The 6,769-nt window shown below is 42.8% G+C and overlaps 1 long non-coding RNA gene across 1 annotated transcript; it reads right to left on the bottom strand.

Moving 5' to 3' along the window:
* Nucleotides 1-4,666: 4,666 nt before the first annotated feature.
* Nucleotides 4,667-6,103, bottom strand: LOC114796753 (uncharacterized). Its single transcript, XR_003750778.1, has 3 exons — nucleotides 5,966-6,103; nucleotides 5,321-5,604; nucleotides 4,667-4,798 (listed from the first exon to the last, which is right to left on the bottom strand). It is a non-coding gene; the product is annotated as an uncharacterized LOC114796753 (long non-coding RNA).
* Between the last annotated feature and the right edge of the window lie 666 nt (nucleotides 6,104-6,769).

A 6,769-nucleotide genomic window follows, 5' to 3' on the forward strand; every position in this document is an offset into this window, starting at 1 on the left:
TTACTTGGTAAAACTTCGTTATGTCGTCAACTTGTGCTTTGTGCCCTAACTCTGGTGTGACAGTAGCAAACAAAATGCCTCTGCTTCAGACTTTTGTATTGTTTCGTGTGCATTTACTTCTGCATTCCGAGTCCGCTATGAAAGGTAACATACTAATACGACACAAACCACACAACGGAACATATTTGGTGTGATAACATTGTGCATGAGCCCAAAAATAAGTGACACAATGCACACTACTCAGATTTATTTAAAGTTTTATTTGAGTAGCATTGGGGGTTTCGTATTTTAAGTACAACACAATGGTTTTATACACAATGTCATTAAATGTCTGTTCTCTAACTGCTAGCTACTTAACTACAATTAGCTAATTATGTTGATGGATTTTAATACTTATTTGACAACTTGTGTTGCCTACATGCCTGTATGCAGGTGTTTGCCTTTTGCAAACAGGGAGGATGCACAGAGGCATCATTGAAAAATGTTCAATATGAAGCACATGGGCCTTGACAGGTTCTGCATGACACTAGACAGATTCTGGAAAAGTCCTTCTTCGATTTGTTGACATGGCATCCTTGACATTCATCAGAGTGATTCTTGTCAGAGGAACACCTAAAGAGAATATTTGGGCCACATTACTGGAAGCCTTCTGACCACAATGACCTGTTGCTTGTTTTTTCCACATTTTTTACTACTCTAAAACATTATACTGTAGCAGATTGGTTATCAGTAAGGTCACAAAGGTTAAATGTATAACATTCACTCTGCTGCTGGAAGGGTTTGGATTTCCAAAATTGCTGGAAATCTGTGAATATGCTGTGATCAAGAGTTGCAAAGGTGAAACTTGTACAACAGGGTGGTAGTAGCCTAAATCTAAACTAAAAACACATCTGTTCACTCTGGCCTTCTGGCAAAATCACTAAAAAAAGACAACATGTCAATTGCAAAGTCCACTTTATTACACAGTCACCTAGTTACCTTAGTTAGGGTGTCCTAGTTAGGGTACCGGGGCAGTGTTGCACAAATATACCACTATAGCAACATATTTCTGTACCAGTTGTACAATGCCACCGTCTGCCGCTGCTGGTCTTTGTTCTCTCTGAGGCACCCAGACAATCTCCAGAGTCCAGTGAAGTGACCACCAGATGAATCCTAGTCCCTAGCAAAGAACTGCTGACGAGACAACATAGCATGAAACAAACCAGAGGGTCTCCACCATCGTAATGGCTAAAGCTTCAGGGCTCTTCAAATGGACCAGTAGCTTTATATTGGACCTGCAATGTACACCATGACGCTGGAGTAAAACCTACTCTGCACTGTTCAGTACCTCCAAACATGGACAGATGCTCTATACTGCGCTATGGACGTCTCCACCACTACAACTGTAGGACTTTTTCTCTTCTTGGACAAATTATCACCAACCCTGCACTGACACCAGTTGCAGGCTCAGTCTATATTGGAAGGGGATCCCTCCATGTATCACTTCCTGTTTCTTCCTTTCTTTTTTACCTTGTGTTTTACCTTGTGTGCAGAAAGAGTCAGCCATAGGGTCTGTCAAAGGCCATTGAGACATACTGTATGTAATTATGGGTTATATAAGAAATAATTGTTGTTGTTGTAGTGGGTAACACACCCGCCTATGAACCATATGACCACAAAGTTACAGGTTCAAAGCCGACTTACTTCCATTGTGTTCCTGAGCAAGACACGTACCCCTAGGTGTCTCCAGGGGGACTGTCCCTGTAACTACTGATTGTAAGTCGCTCTGGATAAGGGCGTCTGATCAATTCTGTAAATGTAAATGTACTAAGGTCATTATCAGACCATCTGAATTTCCATGCACCTGTTGGGACCAAACACTGACCGTATCATGCAGCTTTCTGCTCTACATTAAACACAAGAACATGAACACAATTTTTTCTGTTAACTATGTAACTAAAGACTATTTTTTTGTAACTAAGTGATCTGTCAATCTGGTGTATCATGAAAAAATTAAATGAACTAGTCTAAATTTGTTCCAGTCAATGAAGCAGACGAGATACCAGGAGGTATACAACTCCCTCTCACTGGCTGCTAAAACAGCTCGTTCTCATCTCATGTCAGAGCATCTGTCAGAGACGTCCTGAGATTAGACCTCCTCATGTTTAAGCATGCCAGAGAAAGCATGAAAAAAATATACATTGAAGCAACGAGAGGTCCTGGTTGGATTTTTAAGAGTTGCAAGGACCAGAGGGTAACCTTAGACCCTGGAGACAGAAAGCAGCACCTCCCACCGCTCTAATGGGATGAGAGGTGTTCCACAGAGGACTAATGCCTTCTGACAACTAAATGACAGCTGTGATTCATGTGTCTGCGAGCAGCATGTGCATCTGGATGTGGGATCGCGTCTAAAGGAACACGGTCAGAACTCAGGGGCGCTCTGCACCCCACACGCTGAGCCTGTCTGTGTTATGATGGGTACCGCACGTCCAGGCTGTTGTCAGGATGCATCTCTGTGACTTGCAGGATGCATCTCTGTGAAAAATCGGCACAATTAACAGTGACATTTAGAAAAGTGCGTGAGGGAGTGGCAGCAGATTTTGAAGCAGTGAGTTTGAAGCAGCATGCTCATGAAAACCATTTTTTATTTCTTTTTAGGCAGTGCCTAATGTAAAAATAATAACCAATGCCAACTGCCAAAAACAATACAGAGCATTTAAGGCAAATAATTCAAAGGCTGTGTCCCCAGATGAGCAATTCCACAGATTAATATTGTTTCATTTAAATATGACATGGTAATCCATACAAGGCAAGAAAATTCACTAATTTATCTTAGAAGTGAGCGTTTCAAACTTTTTAACATTACATTGAATTAGAGTAAATTAAATATATTAAACATTGTCTGGTAGCACAGAGTTATGTCAAGTCAAATCAAGTAGAGGTTTATTCTAATCTCAGATCATGGTTTATCATGGTTTCCGTGTCAGGTAACAGACACGGGAACTCAAACGAGATGAGAATCAGAGTGCGACTACAACCTCCACTCCTGTAGGTGGCGCTGTACTGCTGGGTACCTTGAATTACTGTCTGGCATAGGCAGAGTGAAATCACAAAACATGACAGACCGATCAGAGCATCTTGTATTTCAGCTCTGTTCTTACATTTTCAATATTGCAATACAGGGAGTGCAGAATTATTAGGCAAATGAGTATTTTGTCCACATCATCCTCTTCATGCATGTTCTCTTACTCCAAGCTGTATAGGCTCGAAAGCCTACTACCAATTAAGCATATTAGGTGATGTGCATCTCTGTAATGAGAAGGGTTGTGGTCTAATGACATCAACACCCTATATCAGGTGTGCATAATTATTAGGCAACTTCCTTTCCTTTGGCAAAATGGGTAAAAAGAAGGACTTGACAGGCTCAGAAAAGTCAAAAATAGTGAGATATCTTGCAGAGGGATGCAGCACTCTTAAAATAGCAAAGCTTCTGAAGCGTGATCATCAAACAATGAAGCGTTTCATTCAAAATAGTCTACAGGGTCGCAAGAAGCATGTGGAAAAACCAAGGCGCAAAATAACTGCCCATGAACTGAGAAAAGTCAAGCGTGCAGCTGCCAAGATGCCACTTGCCACCAGTTTGGCCATATTTCAGAGCTGCAACATCACTGGAGTGCCCAAAAGCACAAGGTGTGCAATACTCAGAGACATGGCCAAGGTAAGAAAGGCTGAAAGATGACCACTGAACAAGACACACAAGCTGAAACGTCAAGACTGGGCCAAGAAATATCTCAAGACTGATTTTTCTAAGGTTTTATGGACTGATGAAATGAGAGTGAGTCTTGATGGGCCAGATGGATGGGCCCTTGGCTGGATTGGTAAAGGGCAGAGAGCTCCAGTCCGACTCAGACGCCAGCAAGGTGGAGGTGGAGTACTGGTTTGGGCTAGTATCATCAAAGATGAGCTTGTGGGGCCTTTTCGGGTTGAGGATGGAGTCAAGCTCAACTCCCAGTCCTACTGCCAGTTTCTGGAAGACACCTTCTTCAAGTAGTGGTACAGGAAGAAGTCTGCATCCTTCAAGAAAAACATGATTTTCTTGCAGGACAATGCTCCATCACACGCGTCCAACAAAGGGTATAAAAGAAGAAAAACTAATGACATGGCCTCCTTGTTCACCTGATCTGAACCAAATGTGAGATTTACAAGGAGGGAAAACAGTACACCTCTCTGAACAGTGTCTGGGAGGCTGTGGTTGCTGCTGCACGCAATGTTGATGGTGAACAGATCAAAACACTGACAGAATCCATGGATGGCAGGCTTTTGAGTGTCCTTGCAAAGAAAGGTGGTTATATTGGTCGCTGATTTGTTTTTGTTTTGTTTTTGAATGTCAGAAATGTATATTTGTGAATGTGGAGATGTTATATTGGTTTCACTGGTAAAAATAAATAATTGAAATGGGTATATATTTGTTTTTTGTTACGTTGCCTAATAATTATGCACAGTAATAGTCACCTGCACACACAGATATCCCCCTAAAATAGCTAAAAATAAAAACAAACTAAAAACTACTTCCAAAAACATTCAGCTTTGATATTCATGAGTTTTTGGGTTCATTGAGAACATGGTTGTTCAATAATAAAATTATTCCTCAAAAATACAACTTGAAAGTGAAGCACAACACACGGTGCACACAACGAAATGTGTCCTCTGCATTTAACGGATCTGCTTCCTTACCCACCAGGCATATCACTTTACATTGTTCATGAACATAGAATAAATCCATGGGATGGGAGTCAGGAGAGGAATCTGAGATCAGGATCTGAAAAAAATAAAATGAATAGATTTCATATAGTACATTTCTGTCTATCTGTCTAGGAACTTTCTCATTACTCAGTACTGAGGCTCTAATGGGTCCAGCTAAAGGATTTAACCATAAATTTGAATGCAAAACCAAAGAAATTATTTTAAAGAGTATAATATATATATATATATATTTTTTTTTTTTTTTTTGCTCATGAAAGCAGTAGTGCAGAGAAAGCAGTTTTTTGGCGCCCGTACTGATGCATTCATCCACAGATGAATGAAACCATAGAAAAAGAGTTCCTATTAATGTAATGTCTGCACGGCATTACCGGTCTGGACATCTCCCCCCTTTTTTATAGTTGTTTTATACTTTCCATTTTTTTAGTGCCATTGATGGGGCTCCGTAGCCATAGCAACAGCCGATTGCATTTGGGAGAAAGCGTCCCTATTTTTAGCGGGCGTTGGGAGTACAGGAGACGTGGGGTCAGCAATGTGAATAGAGATGAAAAAGCCGTTAATATCAAGTAAACATCCAGACCTTTCATTGTGATTAAATGTCGGCCCCTTCAGCCAGGCTGCCTGGGCTCCGTCTCTGGTGCTATGAAGTCCCAGCGCTGGCATTCAGCTCAGCCCCTCTCGGTCACTGTCTGTTGTCGCTGCGGTTCGGCTGCGGGTGGAGTGGCCTCCTAATACGCCTCTTCCTCACAGGGTCGGCGTCTTCTCACCCTGGACCCGACATCAGTGGCAGATTTTTTCCTCTTCCACCGGCCTTCAGAGCTGGTCCTCAAAGCTGCAATGCCACCAGAGCATTAACGAGTTTACCTAAGGATGAGGAGACGAAACAAGCTTGAAAGTGTGTGTGTGTGTGTGTGTGTGTGTGTGTGTGCGCGAGCACGTTTAATCGCTTCTCATTAAACACTGAAGGAAAATGTCGTATTGTTCCAGCTGCTATGGCGTCTTATGTTCCAAAGGGCCCTCAAGCGACAGCGCAGTTCCTGCTTAAAGACAGTCCCGCATAATTTCCATTATATCCAGACATTATTACCGTAGGTGTATTGGTGAAGTTAATCTAATGGCGCCCCAGCTCGAGTTCCCAGGTCTGAGAACAGCTGGCTGGACAGGGCCAATTTTGAACCAGCTAACAGAGCATCATGGGAAACATGCACTCATGAAAACCTATTACCTCGGCAGCGGAGACATCAAGTGGACGTATCGCATTTTGTGTGGAGACGCTTGCGACGCCAATCAGGTCTCGCCGCTCCCTGACAGCCCCTGAAACCGATTTCGCAACATGCCGCGTGACGGGTACGGACAGGGCAAGCCTCGGCGGCGGCGTGACGACTGTCATGGCGGATTATGTGCCATGGGTGGCCTGATACTCCTGACAGTTGCGGCATATATGACAGAAGGCAACTGACTTCCCTCAAGTGGAGCGCTGGAACGGAATCAGGGGGACGTTTATTAAATATTCATTGCTGCCTCAGTCTGGTCATCATCTGATGGGGTCCAGCCACCTCATGCAGTGACAACAGATGTCACAGACACACGTTTATTCGCATGCTTACTGAAAATTGGGCCAGACAAGTCGTTTTTTCGGATGTTTGTGTGCTTATGTTTTTCTTTTTATGATCAGTTTAAAAGTATAATGTTGGCGGTAACATTAAAAACAATTAAAATATGAATGGTACAATCAGACATTGGGCCAGGAAATGAGATGAGGTGCTGGGCAGAGACTCACGAGGATGGAGTCTGAATGGGCGCAAGGAGCTGGAAGATTCAATAAGCCGTCCTAATGAGGAACACCTGCCACTCACCGCTAAAGGAGGCAGTAAAAGGGAAAACGGTGGGCAGAAATGGCACTGGAAATAAAGGCGTCTCGCAGTTTCATGAATTTTATAGTGCAGCTATAGTGCTTTAATGGAATGCATTAAAAACAGTCTGCACAGAGACCCAATTTATGCATGCACACACACACACAGGCACACAC

The sequence above is a fragment of the Denticeps clupeoides genome, chromosome 9 (genome assembly GCF_900700375.1).
Source record: "Denticeps clupeoides chromosome 9, fDenClu1.1, whole genome shotgun sequence".
Taxonomy (NCBI): domain Eukaryota; kingdom Metazoa; phylum Chordata; class Actinopteri; order Clupeiformes; family Denticipitidae; genus Denticeps; species Denticeps clupeoides.